This window comes from Microtus pennsylvanicus, chromosome 7 (genome assembly GCF_037038515.1).
Source record: "Microtus pennsylvanicus isolate mMicPen1 chromosome 7, mMicPen1.hap1, whole genome shotgun sequence".
NCBI classification, from domain to species: Eukaryota; Metazoa; Chordata; class Mammalia; order Rodentia; family Cricetidae; genus Microtus; species Microtus pennsylvanicus.
In genome coordinates, this window is record NC_134585.1 from 124,074,735 (window position 1) to 124,090,578 (window position 15,844).

The 15,844-nt window shown below is 55.7% G+C and overlaps 1 protein-coding gene across 10 annotated transcripts in view; it reads right to left on the reverse strand.

Moving 5' to 3' along the window:
* Mef2d (myocyte enhancer factor 2D) overlaps positions 1-15,474 on the reverse strand; it is a 32,088-nt gene extending 16,614 nt beyond the window's left edge. For 3 of the 10 annotated variants that reach the window (XR_012911213.1, XR_012911211.1, XM_075978612.1), the window contains exon 1: positions 11,644-12,218. The gene's annotated coding sequence lies outside the window, so the exon portion shown is untranslated. Of the gene's footprint in view, positions 1-11,004; positions 11,024-11,643; positions 12,220-12,252; positions 13,698-14,653 lie in introns of those variants that run through there. The other 7 variants (XM_075978606.1, XR_012911212.1, XM_075978609.1 and 4 more) reach the window with 7 other exon arrangements.
* Between the last annotated feature and the right edge of the window lie 370 nt (positions 15,475-15,844).

The following is a 15,844-nucleotide window of genomic DNA, read 5'->3' on the forward strand; positions in this document are numbered from 1 at the left end:
AGAGAGAGTCATAAGGACTGTTAATGAGCCCCCAGCCCCCAGCTTTGTTGCTTGAGATGTGGGCCAGGCTCACTACACCCATAAGAGGCTAGTGGCATCTCTGCCCCATCCCCAAATTGTGGCAATATTTGCTAGAGAGGAAATGCGCCCCCCCCAATACCAAGTGCAAGTTGGGCTCCCCCTGGACCAGCACTTGGTCTAGGCTGCTTCCCCAAGTCACTGCTCTTCTTGAGCTCTGGGTCACATAGAAGGTCCAGAGCACCCATGCCCTGTTCTCTGTAGAGTCTAGGTGTACTCTGTTGCATTCCTCCCGCCAACTCCTACCCCACCCCCTGGACCAGTGGAGGCTGCTATGCTTGAGCCACAGTGAGAACAGGCTGAAAGCAGCAGGCAGAGAGAGGATGTCTGCTGCCCCAGTTAAGGTTGGTGGCAGGATCCTTACATGGACCAACCTGGGGACAGTGGTGTTATAGAATGCCCACTCCAATCAGAGCCCAAGTAGGTTTTTGTTTGAAGGGAGGATGTCCTGCTGCTCAGACACAAACTAACTACTCTAGGTCGGAGGCAGCAAACTTGTTTTCCCTGACTCCTCACCTCTTACTGGGGACTGAACCCAATGGCCCTGCACAGGCTAGGAAAGAGCTCTGCCCAGCTGCATCCTCAGCCCCACTTTCACTGACTGAGCTAAGTCTTGCCGAGTTTCCCAGACTGCCTTTAAATGTGTGATCCTCCTGACTCAACCTCCCGAGGAGCTATAATGACAGGCCTGCACCACAGCTAAGTCTGGAACATAGGGTTGCCCACTTTCTAGGTAAGTGCTCCAGCACTGAATTCACCCCAGTCCAGGCAGTGTTTCTGTGAAGGGCCAGAAATCAGCACTGCAGCCTGTAAACTCTGTGGCCACTTAGCTCCACGGTAGGAGCCTGGCTGACATGAAGGGGACAACAGGCGGTGGTAACACACACCTTCAATCCTAACACTCAGGATTGAAGAGCAGGTGGGTCTCGGTGAGCTGAGGCCAGCCTGGTCTCCAGTGAGAGCCCTGGCTCAAAACAAACAAACAAACATAAAAATAAATGACTGAGGGGGGCAGCAGGAAAAGTGCTCCGGGTGACTCAAGAGAGTGCTTCAAATCTAAGAGCCCTTGCTGGCCTTTGTAAAGGACCTGGGTTCAGTTCCCAGCACCCATTTGGAGGGTTACAAACGTCTCTTTATTTTCTGGGGGTGGGGAGGGAGTGACGGTGAGCAAGGTTTTTCTGTGTAACAGATCTGGCTGTCCTGGAACCTTAGCTGTAGACCAGGCTGACCTCAAACTTGGAGAGATTCCCCCTGCCTGTTTCCCAAGTGCTGGGATTAAAGGTGTGTACCACCACCACCATCACCACCTGGCCTACAAATGTTTAACTCCTGTTCCAGGGAATTTAAGCCAGTCATCCGGTCTCCACGGGCACTGCACATACATGGTAAAAAGACATACTAACAGGCAGGGAGGTAAGGGATTTCTCCGCAACAGCTGGGTGCCAGCGGATTCTGAGCATTGGAACCTGTGCCTTTCTAGCTTATTCTACAAGGCCTGGAGGTTACAAAGTAAGTGAAGTTCACTGGGCACCTGACTAGGATAAGGTGGGGGCGGTGGAAGGTCTTGACCTGCTTAGGATCATCACAGATCACATGACCATATCTCAGGATTCATTGTCTAGCTTCAACTCTGCCTAAATATCAACAGAGAGTATCCCAGCCCCTTCCCTTACCCTGGAAGAAAGTGTCTTGTCTGCATGTATGTAAGGTCACCAAAAGAGGCGCTCCATAGTCCCTGACCTACTGCCCACCCTCTCTCTACACCTCAGACCAGCAGCAGCCTAGCCCTGTGTGATCCAAACAAGCAGCAGTCACCTCTCCTGGCCTCTAACACGAATCCCTGCCCAACTCACTGCAGAGGCCCAGCTGGAATTTCCAGACTTTACCCCTAACTCTTAGGACCATCCACAAACTGCCTCCTCACTGGCCTGGGCAGGTGGGGCAGCACACTGGGGCAAGGGCTATGGTAAATTGGCCTTTTTAGGGTTTGTGTAGCCCAGCCTCGAGAACTCCAATCCAAACCCACAGTGCAGGGTCCCCTTTCCTATCTCCTCTCACCACTGCAGCCCATGAACAGATTCTTGATGACAGAACCTGTCTCCTGCTTATGGCCCGTGCTGGCTCCTCAGGCGGGGGGGACGTGAACTGTCCCAGCATTTTCAGTTTTCCAAACAGCGAATCTAACCATCTTTCTAGCATTACAGTCTCTAAATAACTGTGTTCTCTTCTGTGCCTAGCTCCCCCAAGGCTGGAGCCTCTTGAAGGCAGGAACCAGATCTTTTTACTATGCTATTGCCTGTAGGAGGAACCCAGAAAATACCCATGCAAACACATATGAGCCTGTGAGAAGCCCCTCCTGCAGTCCTCAAGCCACCGCTTGGGAACCACTGACCCTCCAACCGACTCTACCGCTCTCACCCTCATCCCTCTCTACACTCAGCGCGGCTGGTGCAGAGGGTGAGACTCTAAGTCTTCTAAGGAGCAGCCCTGAGCACATGGAGATGGAGAGGATGGGGTTGCTTAGGCAACTGTCGCCTGGCAACCAGTTCCCTGGCTGATCTCCTATACTGCCCCCCATCCATGCCGCATGCTGGGGGAGCTAGGATATGAGAGAGATCATGGCTGAGAAGGCAGGGAAGTCAGAGAGATCCAGTGAGTATCCTTCGACAGGGAATCTGTCTAAGAGGTCAAGCCCCTGCAACCCTCACTCCCTCTATACTAGCTCAGCCATTTATAATAATCCCATGCCTCCCAGGTCTTGCTCAGACCCTGCTGTGGGCAGTCCTTCCTCCCAGCTAACCACAAGCTCTTTTACAAAGCAGGCTCTGTACCCTCTGCTGTGTGCTGCACATTGCTACAGATTCTCTGAAAGCCCTGGGGCAAGGATGTGAGCTCAGTCCTGGTTCTGGAAGGGTGGTGTCTGGGCAGAGATGGCCACAAAGGACCCACCCAACCTTCCCACTTCATCAGAAGGTTTTAACAAACACCTGGACCTGTTAATCAGTCCTCTCTTCAACAACCTAACTAACTGCCAGGAGCCAGAGGCCTGGGCATCTGCTCTCCTGATGCAGGCTCTCCTCCTGCCTGGCCTCGTCAGCCCCTCTTCTCTCATGTCCTGGCCTTCAGGCTGCTCTTTTTTCTTTTTCTTTTTCTTCTTTTTGAGGGTGGAGATGAGACAGGGTCTCTCTGTGTAGCACTCATCCTGTAGACCAGGCTGGCCTTGAACTCAGAGCTCCGTCTGCCTCTGCCTCCCCATGGTTGGACTAAAGGCACATGCCACTGCCTGGATTAGGCTGCTGCTCTTCTAAGCCTAGTCTGCAGCTCTTGGCACACACGCTGAGGTGTCGGGGCCCCAGGCCTTCCCATCCCGACCTCAGGCCACAGCTGTGCACAGCAGCGCCCCTAAGTAGGTTCTAGCTGGGCAGGGTGGTATCCCCAGCAGGACATGACAACAGCAGAGGAAAGAAGAAAGCCCTGGCTGGTGGGATCTGTAGGAAAGCCAACGCAGGGTGATGGTGGTGGGCAGGAAGTCTGGGAGCTAGGATCCTATGGCAACTGTGCACTGTTTATACGCAAAGGAGGGATAGGTGAAAAGCAAAGGGGCACTGGTGTGAAGGATCATGGGAGAATAGGCTCTTGTCTCCCTAATGTTACACCTCTTGGTACCTGAGCAATAAATAGTCAAACCACTCTGAGGTTTCAGAATCAGGCATCTCAGTTCCTGAGTGAGGGGCCTGGGTGGAGATGGGAGTGGAGTCAGGACCGGGTTCCTGAGCCACTGCGGAAGGGCCAGGAGGGAGCACTCTTTCTCCAGTCTCCATCCTCCCCGGCTCTTTAGCCACACAGCCCAGTTGTCTGCTTTCTCAGACCCTTCTGCCCTGAGCACTGTGTCCTGGTTGCCTGAGGCTCTAAAAAGCTGCATCTGACCCTGGAGCCCTATACCAGCAGACTCCAATGGAGCAGAGGCCAGAAAGGCCAAGCTCTGGGCTCCTCCTGAAGCGAGTGGGAGGCAAGGAGAGATCTGCTCTCATTAGGCGTTCCCCCTCCCTTCCAGGCCGCTGGGGGGCCTCAGGCTGCACTGCAGACAGCTGTCACCCTCCTCCACCCTCTCCCCGTAGGGCTGCAGGGCATGAAATAAGCAGCAGGCGCTGGGGGAGGGGGCGACAATCCAATCCACCTGTCACCCCCATAGTCGGGCAGCCTGCTTGCTAGTGGGAGGAGGCGTGGGCAAGGTGAGGACAGATGCACAGACACAGGAAGGAGACAGAAAAGGGCCAGAGAGGCAAAGGCACGGGGCTGGGAGAGCAGCTGGGCTGGGCAGCTGAGGGGACCCTAGCAGCCTGCCCTGGGGGCATCCTTCAGGCCTCTCCTCTCCTCCCTGCCCCAAGCTAACTCCCTTCTCCAGAATTCCCAACAGCACACCAAAGCGCAGGTCCCACGCCTTCTAAGTTCTGTCAGGCTGACTACCAAAAACCTTGGTTCCCACCATGTCCCATCATCCCCTCCCCCAGTCAGCAGCTTGGGGCTGGGCAGGGGCTATTTTTAGCTTGGGCAGTGAGCTAATTATAACTCACCAACAGGGGACCTGAGGGCGGGCTAGGGGGCAGTCCAGGAAAGCAGAGCAGGGAGGGGTGGTCCTAGGCACTGTGACCTGTAGAGACAGAAACTGACTTGAGGAGCACCCAGCAGGGCTAAGAGCCTTCCCCTAACTTCCCTTGGGCAATTCTCCCATACTCCACCCTCAGCTTCCCACCTCATCCTGTTTTCTCCAGGAGGGACTGTCTGTCAACTGTGTCCTACTCCCTGTCCTTCCTGCGGTCTAGCTCCCATTCTTCCTGTAGCAGCCGAGGCCTTGGGGCTCCCCGTGCCCCTCCCACCCACAAGAAAGTTCCTAGAGCCACTGCTGGGTCTCAGGAACCTTTCCAGCTACAGGACACACCCTGGTAGCAAAGGGCTGAGTGAAGTCAGGCAGTGAGGGGACGGTTTGCAGAGTCTGGGCATCTCTAGCCTAAACTGAGACCCTGCTGTGTGCCCAAATCCATCAGTGGCCTTGCAGGAAGAAAGTCAGCCATGTAGTTCCAAAGAGGGGTGCAGTCTAGCCCTCTTCACTGGTAGCTGGTGAGGAGGGCCCCTCCTGAGGCCAGAGGGGAACAAACAAGGCCCCAGGCACTTCCTGGGATGTGCTGTCTGAAGCGTCACCTTGGGCCACTCTGTTGATGTTCCTGTCAGGCAGAGCGGTAGAGCGCAGGACACCCTGGTCACAGTTGCAGCTCTCAGGATCAGAATTTGGGTCCTCCAAGGGTCCTAATCTTGGCTGGCCCAAGGTCACTGTCACTGGAGTGGTCCATTTTGGAAACCCAAGCTTGTGCTTTGCTTTGGCGCTGCCTAGCAGGCCAAGTAACCGTGACTCACTGCTGCTCATTTGCATGGTGATTTGCATAGTGTCTCCACCCTTATTCCTCCAAACTCAACTTCCCACTCCACAGTGTAGGCTCCTAACCAGCACCATGGCACTCAGGACCTCAGAGCTGGCTCCATCTTCTTCTTCGGTGCACAAATGGCCCAAGGACAGCATGCTGCGCCCACCCTTGGGAAAGGGACAGAGGGCAGCAGCTAGGAGCCTCTGGAGCAGGACTCAAGATGGGAGAGCAGCAGCAGGGTGCTCCTACCCTGTTTCTGGAGTCCACTCGCCACTGTGCAGAGTGAGTCCAATACAGTGGGCATGAGTTAGATTGCAGAGAGAACTTTGAAGACTGGGTCCTACTCAGAGCAGACTCTAGGGTTCAAGCTCACCTTGTCAGAAGCTAAACAAACAAGACAGGCAGCTGGGGAGATATGGGGATCATGAAGGAGCTGTACTCCTACCACAGGTGTGGGCAGACAACCAGCCCCTTGAGAATGTGGAAGTCTGTCATCTGCCCAGCTACCAGTCATACCCTCTGAACCGAAGCCCCGCTGAGTCTGCCTACTCTGGGAAGTTCTTCCTGGTATCTAACGACCATCCTTCTCGCACAGCCAATCCTGTCATGGCTGTCATCTAGACAAGAATAGTGACCTTGGCCATCAGAAGCCTTAGCTGAGGAGAGGTGGGGGCAGTTGGGACCGTTAAGTGTGTCACCTTCCACCTCCCTACCCTACTTCCCCCTGGAGTCTCAGGAGACAGAAGTGAAAGTTGCAGCTGGGCCTTGAGGACAGATCATCTTGACAAGCGTTGGGATGAGCATGCCACCATTCATGCTGGTTTGGGGGATGCCTGCTATTGCAACAAGTGGATGAGAGCTAGCTGAGTGGAGACTTCCAGGGAAATGGAAACAGTAGGGAGCTCTGAGCATGCCCTAGGCCAGAGCAGCTTTCTCCTAGAGCACCATTTTTTGTTCAAGCATCCAGGAACAGACCAAGAGCTGAGCCCTAATTGCTGGGCTTTTGGCACAGGGGTAATGGGAGGTACTGCACAGACTGGGACCACCTACACTCAGACAGGCCAGGCCAGAAAGAGGCCAATCCAATCAGGGAAGGCAAATCCTCCTGGTATTGTGACCTCAAGGAGCAGCAAGGATTTAAAGGAGCCTTGGGCAGTGGCTGCATCTCTAAGCCCTAAACAGAAGGTGGCAAGGTGGCTCTTGTGGGGGATTATCTTACTGTTTTAAGGAAAGAGGCTAGGTAAGGATGGGTGCCTAGACTGTGGGTCCTGAGCACTCTTGGGCAAACATATACTCTCATCGAAACACACCTTCATCAAACAGGGTTCACTGATCAGAAAGCGGCAGAGGCCCCTCTTTGTCAGCAATGATTGCTGTCTGTGCCTGACCCAGAGGGTTCCTTCCTCTGAGGGGAAGCTCGCAGGGGCTTTTACAAGCAATGCCTATCTATCCCTGGGAACAGGTGAAGGCTTCCTTTCTCCTCAGCTCCCCACCCCCAACTGCAGGCTGACAGGTGGGGGAGAAGAGTAGAAACAGCTGGGCCAGGACACCTGTTTTCCACTCCATGCCTGGCCAAGGGCCTGCTTGGGGACCACACAGGGAGTCTGCCAAGAGGCAGGCAGGTGTGAGGGCAAAAAGAGAGGGGTCCAGATGTCAAGGGGAGATAGAGCAAGAAGAACCACCCTCACCATGGTACACCTAGAGGACAGCAGCCAGTCCCAAGGGGCCTCCAGCCCCTGCATCATATTTCATCTAATGGAAAAGGAAGAACCCAGAAAAGAGACCTATTCCCCTGCTCCACGGACCCTCATGTCTTAGTCTTGATTCTCCCAGTCTTCAAACCCAGCCTGGGGGGAGGAGGACATCAGTAGCAAAGACTAGCAAAGACCCTAGGCCGTCTGCTGGGCAGTGTTGAGGCTGGGAGGCACCTGGCATGGCAGCGGAAGGAGATCCCGTTTCTCATGCCACCCCAGGGTCTGGTCTTCAAAGCCTTCTCAAGCCCCTATCCCTACACCTCAGGTCTTGGCTGAGGGTCCTGAGGGAGGGTGCAGCTGTGACACCTGCCTTTGAACCTTCTTCCTCTAGGAAAGGCAGGGGCAGGGGAGGAAGATAAGGCTGCCCAGTCCCTGTGCTACCTTCAATCCCTTTCCTGTCTCCTTCAAGCAGTGTTCCAGGGGTCTCTGTGTACTGCTGGCTCCTGCTCTAGTCCTTGTTTTGGGGCTTCTTGCATTGGTGGGGAAATCTGAAGGAATTACTGTCTCCGGAATCAGAGCAATACACCCCCAAACTGCCACCAAACCCTCCGAGACCTCTGAGTGCTGCACCCGTGGTCAAGAGTGGCCTGGACCCTCCCTCCTGCAGAGAGATGCCTTCTTAGACAAGAGCCCTGAACCCCTCACAGTGGGCTTCACTGAATAAATCCTTAGTCCTTCAGTTTCCCCAATACCAATGACCAGTTGCGGACAGATTTCTGACCAGCTTAGGACTCTTCACAGGCATCAGTTCTGGGGATCTCAAAAGTCTTCATTTTTGACTCTGAACCATGCACCCTGTTAAACTGGGTGTGAATGGGTGATGCTGGAGGGGAGAGCTAGGGACAGGCAGGACACGCCTTCCCTGTGGCATGTTGTCTGCCCAGTGCTAGGGGAGAGGCCCCAGAACAGCCGGGGGCACCACGCCAAGGTCAGTGACCAAGCCTAGAGCTCAGGGCCTCCTGGGAGGGTAAGTTTAAATGAGTAAATATGGTCCCGCCTGGGTGTGGTTTGCCACAGGCCAAAGCTTGGGGCAGGCCACTCCCTCCAGTACCCTACACAGAAGGGGCTATCAGCCACAGTCAGCCCCCTCAATCCACGCCACACCAGCAGTCCTGCCTAGTTCTGCCACTGGCAACTGGAGCGGAGCTGGCACGAGGGCTGAGCCGACACAAAGGAAAGGTGGGCATGGAAAGCTGTGGGGGCCTCCTGAACCAAGAATGTGCCCCCAAATGCAGCAGAGCAGCCTCACTCATGGAAGGCGGGTACAAAGCTCCAGCAGCAGGGACCAAACACACAGGTCACCTAACACACTATGTCACCTAAAGGGAGACTCCTGCACACCTGGAAAGCTGAGGAGGGAGGGGGCAACTTACCCAAGGCCAGGGTGGGGGACAGTGGCTAGCCAGGGATCAGAGCCTCAAGGGAGGGTGGAAGTCAGCCAGTGCTCCCTGACTCACAAAGCATGCTCTCCACAGACAGGCCCTGCCTGCCCATCTGTGCTCTGACCTCAACCCTTGCTCCAGCACAGGCTTTCTGGGTCTGTGCGCCTGCCTTTCCCTTCCTGCCTCTAGTCCCTCACCACCCCCCACTCTCCAATCCTTTAATCATCTTTACCACTGCTGCCCCCACCCCCGCAGAGCAACAGCTGCTCTGTGGGTGTCACACCCCTAAGGGTGCGCTGTACACCTTCCCGCATGTGTCCCATGACCTGCTGCAGACTGCCAGGTGCAGCTGGGGCTGCAGGACCCTGCCAGTCTGCTTTCTGGGGAAAGGGGCTCAGAGGTGAGTCTTCCCACAGCTTCAGGACAACACCTCAGAATATGTTTTGTTCTAGGCAGGGAGAGATGAGAAAATATTCCAGGAGCCAAACAGCACCAGCCCCACTAGGCCAAAGTTCAAAGCCTTTTTAGCAGAGTCACTGGAGAATGCTTGAGATTTCCCCCTCACTTCTCTGGGAAGTTCCTTCTGATATCCAGGCTCCATCCAGCTTTCCTAACTGTGTAGAGGGCAATGTCAGCCACAGCACAGCCAGATGTCCGCTTCTATAGCACAGCTCCTAGCTAATGCTACCTCTCCCCCATGAGTAAGTCACCAAACTGGGACAGAAGGATAGAGAGGGTTGGATGGACTCTGGCCCCATGACTACCTCATAAAAGCCACCAGTGATTACAGCGATGCGGAGGCTGGACCGCATGCGACCATTCCTCCTTCCCGCTTCCCTGTAAAGGGAGATAATTTTCTCAGGCCAGTTGGCTTCAGAGAGTCTACAAAGTCCCAGCCATGGCCCCAAAGGGGTGGCAAGAGCCCGCCACCACAGAGCTGCTCTGACCCTTGCCAGTGGGCTCTGGGCTTGCCTTAGATCACCCCCCTTAAGAACCTGGATAGCGCCAACTGTATTTGTGACACAAAGTGTCCTCCTTGCCTGCAGCTCCTCTGTAGGCCACACTGTCTGCGCAGGGGGGCAGAGAAGTGGAAGCAACAGAGAAAAGCCAGCCTACCCACTCAACTCCAGTGTGTGGCAAAATGTCCAACAAGGACCAATGTCAGGCCAGGGCCATCCATGGAGGACAGGAGCTCAGCTGGCAAGGAAGACAAAGCTGGGAAGGTGGGCAGAGGTCCAGGCCAAGGACAGAAGAGCCAAGGATGCTGCAGCAGAGGCCCCTTTCCAGAGCAGGGTCAGATGGGGCCTCAGTGAGCTTAATCCCATCCCCTGGTCTAGCTCCCAACCTGGGGAGATTTCCTCCGCCTTTCCCATCATACTAACCCAGGAAGACGGGGAGAAGAAAGAAAAAAGCCTACTGGAGACAGATTATATAACGGCAACCAGCCAGGCTGTCACATCGCCCAGCCTATGAGCACTAAGAAGTCAGAGGGCCAGAGGAGAAAGCTGGGTCCTCCAGCCCTGGTCCCGCACTGAGGGGACAGGCAGCCTGCACCTGCCTCCTGCCCAAGTCCCCCACACCCTGTTCCAGGCACAAGCCCTGTGCCCATCCCCCAACACAAAGCTTCCCATACTTTCTGGCTGGGTCCTGATGCCTGCAAGAACAAGGCTTGTATATCTTCATTCCTAACCTTAAGAGTCTCTCCCTGCATGAAATCTGTGGAAGAGGGGAAACCAAACTCTGATACAGACTGGCTGTGTGATCTCTGGTAAAATGTTTGTCCACTCTGGTAGGTATGGCAATGTCTTCCAAGTGAATCTTCTTACAAAAGTACACGCAGCAAGCACACACAGGGTTTGTGTGAAGGGCACAGGAGTCATAATAAAGAATATGACTACTGAGATCCCAAGGTCCCAGCGTCCATTTCTGGAGTACATGGGAAAACTCTACAGAAGCTCCAGTATTCCCCAACCACTGTACATAATAAGGTTCTCAGCCACTCCCACAACCATCCCACCCCACCCCCATCCTGGAAGACGCAGGAAGGAAATTCATTCACAGGCAAGACCATGAGAGCTGGGACGGCCAGGCTGAGCACTGGGGCTTGGTGGCCAGTGGCCAGAAGCTGGGTGTCTGGGAACACTGTCAGGTACCTCGCCAATACTCCCCTTCGCGGACACCTCCGCTAGAGCTGGAAGGGGAACAGAAGGTGGACAGCTCCCAAGGCCTAGTGCACTCAGTAGGCTCCCCTCCCGGAGCCGGCCAGAGCAGCCCAAGGTCACCGTCCCCGTCCCAGGCGGCAAACTTCCCACAGTCAAGACAGCTCAGGCCCACTGAGGGTTAGGGGGAGGGAGAAGATCCGCCACTCACTCAGCCAAAGCAGCTAGGCCTCGGAGGGAAACTCACACGGCGAGGGCAGGGTACCGGATCCACCCCACTGTACTCCCCTGGCCTGGCCCTAATGCGCCGGTCAGTCGTTGGCAGAGCTGGCACTCGGGACAACCTGGATAGTCCAGGGCCACTGGGAACCCCAAGGGCTCGGCGGAATCTCTAGGAGGCCTTGCTGCCCCATCTCCGCCATGGAAAGCCAGGAGCACCGTAGTCCCTTGGGCCAGCCTCACCACTCGAACCCTACTCGCACCGGCTCGGCCAGCACCGACCAAGGGAGGCCCCGGAGGGAGAGGTCCTGCCAGATGTGAACAGCTGCAAACTCCTGACTAGGGGTGCTCCAGCTGGCATCGCTGACACACCCGACCCGGGGGCCCCACGGGTGCGAGATCGCGGCCGGAGCCACGTGCGTTGCGCCCGCCAGAGCGCGAGGCGGCGGGGGCTCGGGTGCCAGGCGCGGCTGTCATAACAGACACCCCAGCACCGCCGCCGCCGCCCCGCCCGGCCCGGGACTCTCGCGCCTGGGCGCCCTGGCACCCCTCGCGCTCCAGACCACCCTGCGCCCTGCCGCGCGGCGTGGGGGAGGGGCTCTTAAAGGGACCGGCGCGCGTCGCGACTCACCAGCCCGCGGGGGAACGGGGTTGTCACGGCGCCGGGAGCCTCGGCCCGGCCCGCGGTATCCTCGGCTGCGCGAAGCAGCAGCTCCGGCGGGGAACAGCGAAGGCGCCGCGTCCACGCGGCCTGGGCGGCGCCGCAGGACCCGGACCCCCTGGTGTGCGCGGGGGCGGCGGCGGCGGGCGGCGGGGACGCGGCTGAGCGCCCAAGCCGCCTCGACGGTTGTTGATATTTTGCTTCCTTCCTCCTTTCGGGCTCCAAAGGCAACTCCTCCAGCCCCAGACTCGAGGCCGACGTAGGCACCGCGCACCCTAGCTTGCGGGATGGGGTGGGGGGGAGAGGAGGGTGATGGACAAGCGGGGGGCCAATGGGAGGGCCTTGCAGGGAGGGGCGGGGCCTTGCGGGGCGGCCTTGGGCGCAGCCACGCCTCCTGCCCTAGCCTGCGCCCCACCCCACCGGGGCGCGCGACCGCGGCGCGTGGAGCCCAGATCCCTCCGCCTACGGGACAGAGCGTGGCCGCGGGACCTCAGCACCCCGGCCCAGAGTTGGCAGAGGTCTAAGTAGATAAGTTTTGGGGAGACGAGAGTGTTGGGAGGCCCCAGCTCCTCCACTTACTGTGTGACAAAGCTCGGAAGGCAGATCGCGTTCTCTCCTCGGGGTTACCTGGGGAGCTCCGCTGCTCCCTCTACCTGTGACAGGTCCCCTCCTTTCCCCTGGCCCGGCTCGGTTGACGCCCAGACATTTAAAGCAACAGTGTATAATTCTCGGGTGACCTAATGTTCGGTGCCTGCGGCCCCAGCGCTTTTAACTATCAAGGGGGCAATTTAAAGGGGCGGGACCCCAACCACCACCACCTCACAGGAAACATCAGAAGCCTCGTGGTAGTTTTAGAAACAGTAACTCTTTTTAAAAGAAAAAAAATTTAAATCCCTTGTGGCCTCTGGGCGTGGCGAATTTTTAAATGCTCACAATATTGTGTATACCATTGCTTCTCAACACGGACCCGTCAGACTTCCTGTCCAGCATCTTGTCACTTCCAAGGCCTCCACTGGCTCTACCTGGAACTTGAACTTCTAAACCAAGCCTGGCAGTAGAGAAGCACAAGGCTCTTGACAAGCTAGAGTCTGGTTTTCTGGACAAAGTCTCTGTTCTGGGTTTTTGGGACGGGGAGAGGCAACAAGTGGTGGGTTAGAAGCATCAACTTGGGTCAGATGTCTAATTCAAATCCTTTCACTGTTTATGAAGAGCAGAGCACATTTCTTAACTCTCCATCCTCTTGGTTAAGATGAAGGCTGTGAGGACAGTACCTAACTTGTGAATCCGGTGTGAGTTTAGTTCCCAGGAGTCTAGCACAGTGCCTCATGTTGCATTGTAATGACCCATGGGCCTCTCAAATGAAAAAAAAAAAAAGAAAGAAAAACCTTTTAGGCCAGGGTGAGTTCAGACAAGGCTCAAGGGGACAAGTTCAATAGGACCATTCTGCAGAGAGCTTGGAGACTTGTATGTACCTCCTTAAACAGGAAGCTAGCAGACTTCTTGTCCTCCCCTTTCAATCCTACTTGGCCCCTCCTTTCAGAAGCCCGATTTATACAGTATCACACATGGTCCCCAAATGTTGTTCTTTAGTTTCCCTAGTAGTATGGGGGGTGGGGGCTCCCAGCACAGAGATGCCAGTACTCCTGAGCAGGCTAGTTTTCCCCAACACTTCAGGGAAGGCATCTGTCCTTCCTCAAGCACTTGGAGAATACAGCCTTGTTCTGGTTTGAAGCTGTGGTAGGAGCAGGATGAGAAAGTGCCCTCCCAGTGGGGAGCCTCCCCTCACTCAGGCCTCTATTTTTAGTGCTTCCCCAGGCTCTAGCAGGAGAAATCCTTTAGTCATCAGGGTGTTTATTTTCCGGCTGCTTCCGACATCGGGAAAAGCAGAATGTTGAGACTGGAGAGATCCAGGGCTGCTGTAAAAGACTTCTCAGGAACGGGCCTGAGAACACAGCCTTCAGACCATTGGGTCCCAGCTCACGGGAAAACAAAACAGGATGGGCCCGGGACAGCTAAGCCCTCAGGAGTTTCCAACCTGCCTTAACCTTGGAGGCCATCCAAGCTTAGAGAGCCCTCTGGCCCAGCTCTATTTGAAGACTGTTTCTCAAAACAACAACTGTCCAGAAGAAATTCTTTCCCAGAATCCCCCTCCCCACCCTCTCGTAGGTCTGGCTGGTGAGCCTCCCGCCAACCACAACCCTAGCCAATCTCAAACCTGAGGCGGGCCTTCCAGAGCTAGGATTGGTTGGCTGGGCCTCCTAGACCTGGAATGTTGAGTCTTTAACAAAGGAATGAGGAAGGAAGGTGAGTCACCTGGGGAAGACTTTAAAGGACTAGCTAGGTGGAAAAGGAAGAGGGAAGCGCTCCAGGGAGGTGGGGGCCCTGGACGCTGACGGCTGACTGGACAGATCACATGAGACGAGTAGGGGGCAGTAACACAAGGGGGGGAACAAGTCTGAAAACGTCTTGGAAGAGAAGAGAAAAGGTAACTATCGTGAGGTCTTGATTTCCACAGAGGACCAAAAAGGGCCAAGGTAATGTTGGACGGAGGTTGGATGAAAACTGGATTTCTTGAAAGTGACTCTGAATTCTTTTCTTCTGGCCCCTGGACTTCCCATCCCAGAATCCTCTGGGTGGCAAATGACTGTCTCACGTTTCCTCTCCCATCTCTGACTGTGCACCTATCTCTTATGAATTAATTTATTGTTTGTTAGCGTGCCGTAGTGCATGCTTAGAGGTCAGGGGACAATTCTGTGGAGTTAATCTCTCCTTCCAACTTTCCATGAGTTTTGGGCTGAAACTCAAGTTTGCCAGGCGTGGTTGGCAATCGCTTTACTGGCCAAGCCATCTCGCCGGCTTCTACCCATCTGTTCTAAAGAAAAGTCACCTTCCAGCCCAAAGCTACTGTAAAATCCCCCCCGTGGGCCCTTGGGGCACTTAGATGCCCACAAGTCCTGAAAATAATACCGTGTAAACTCACCTGCTGTGCTGTCTTCCCAAGGCTCTCTGGCAAACAAAACTTAACCCTCCTTTATCCGCTCCTTCTCAGGCTTCTCCAATTCACCTGTGCTTGGTGTCTTTTCCCGCAGGTCCCCATCTCTCTCAACACCCCTCTTCCACCTGGCAGTCCTTCCTCAACCTAGGGAAAGTGCTCTTGCCTCCCCTTCTAGTCTGATGAGCGGCTTGCCAGGCCCTCCTCTCACCTTCCTTCCCCTGCGCCATCTGGGTAGCTCTCAATCCCCACCTCCACACGCAGCTCAGCCACCGAACTCATCCTTCTTCCTCCAGTTTTTGAGTGATTCCAGCAAAGAGCCCCCTACCCAACCTCTCCCCGCATCTGTCACCAAGCTTGCGAACCGGACCCTCAGCAGGTGGGCGTATATATTCTCTGCGCGACGATGGGACTCTGCACTCTGTGCCTGTCTCCTCAGGACGCGCTAGCTTGCTGGTTTGGGTTTCTAAGGTACTTTTCCTTACCAGCTCCTGAGTTCCTGCAGGAATGCAGAGCTTTGCAGAGCTGGCGTGGAGCGCGCTTAGCAAATGTATATATACACAGCTGTGTGAGTTAGGATTGTGCAAACTCTACTGATCACCTCATTTCTGCATTGATAATCGTGGTAGCCAAACACCGGTCCAGTCTGGGGTCCTACGACTCCACTTCGGGGCAGAGTTGGGGTGAGGAATAGATAGCCGAATCCGCCGGAGTCAAGCCCGTGTGGCACAGTAGTGCCCTACGCTGCCAGGGACCAGACTTGGGGACACGAGCAGAAGCCCCTGGAGCTGAGAGGGAGAGGTGCCAGAGCGGGTCCCAGGTCCGTGTACCCCCACAGGAGCTCCCTGCCCCCCCCGCCGGCTGGGCAGGATGTGGTGGCAGCTGCAGTTGGGTGGGCAGGATGTGGGGGTGGGGGCAGACGAACGCAGCCCTACAGCAGTTTCCCCCCCACCCCAGCTCCTGCCTCCACCCCCTCCGGGTCACGTGCTCTCAGCTTGGGCACCGAGGGACTATTTCCCATTTTTCGCGGAAGGACATCTCAACCCCATCGCCATGGACTTAAGTTGTATCACGCCATTTTCTGGACCCCCCTCTCCAGCCTAGAACAGAAAGTTTGCCCAGTACACATTTCTGGAAAGCGTGGATTAAGTCGGAAGAGGCCCCTTTAAATGCAAATGG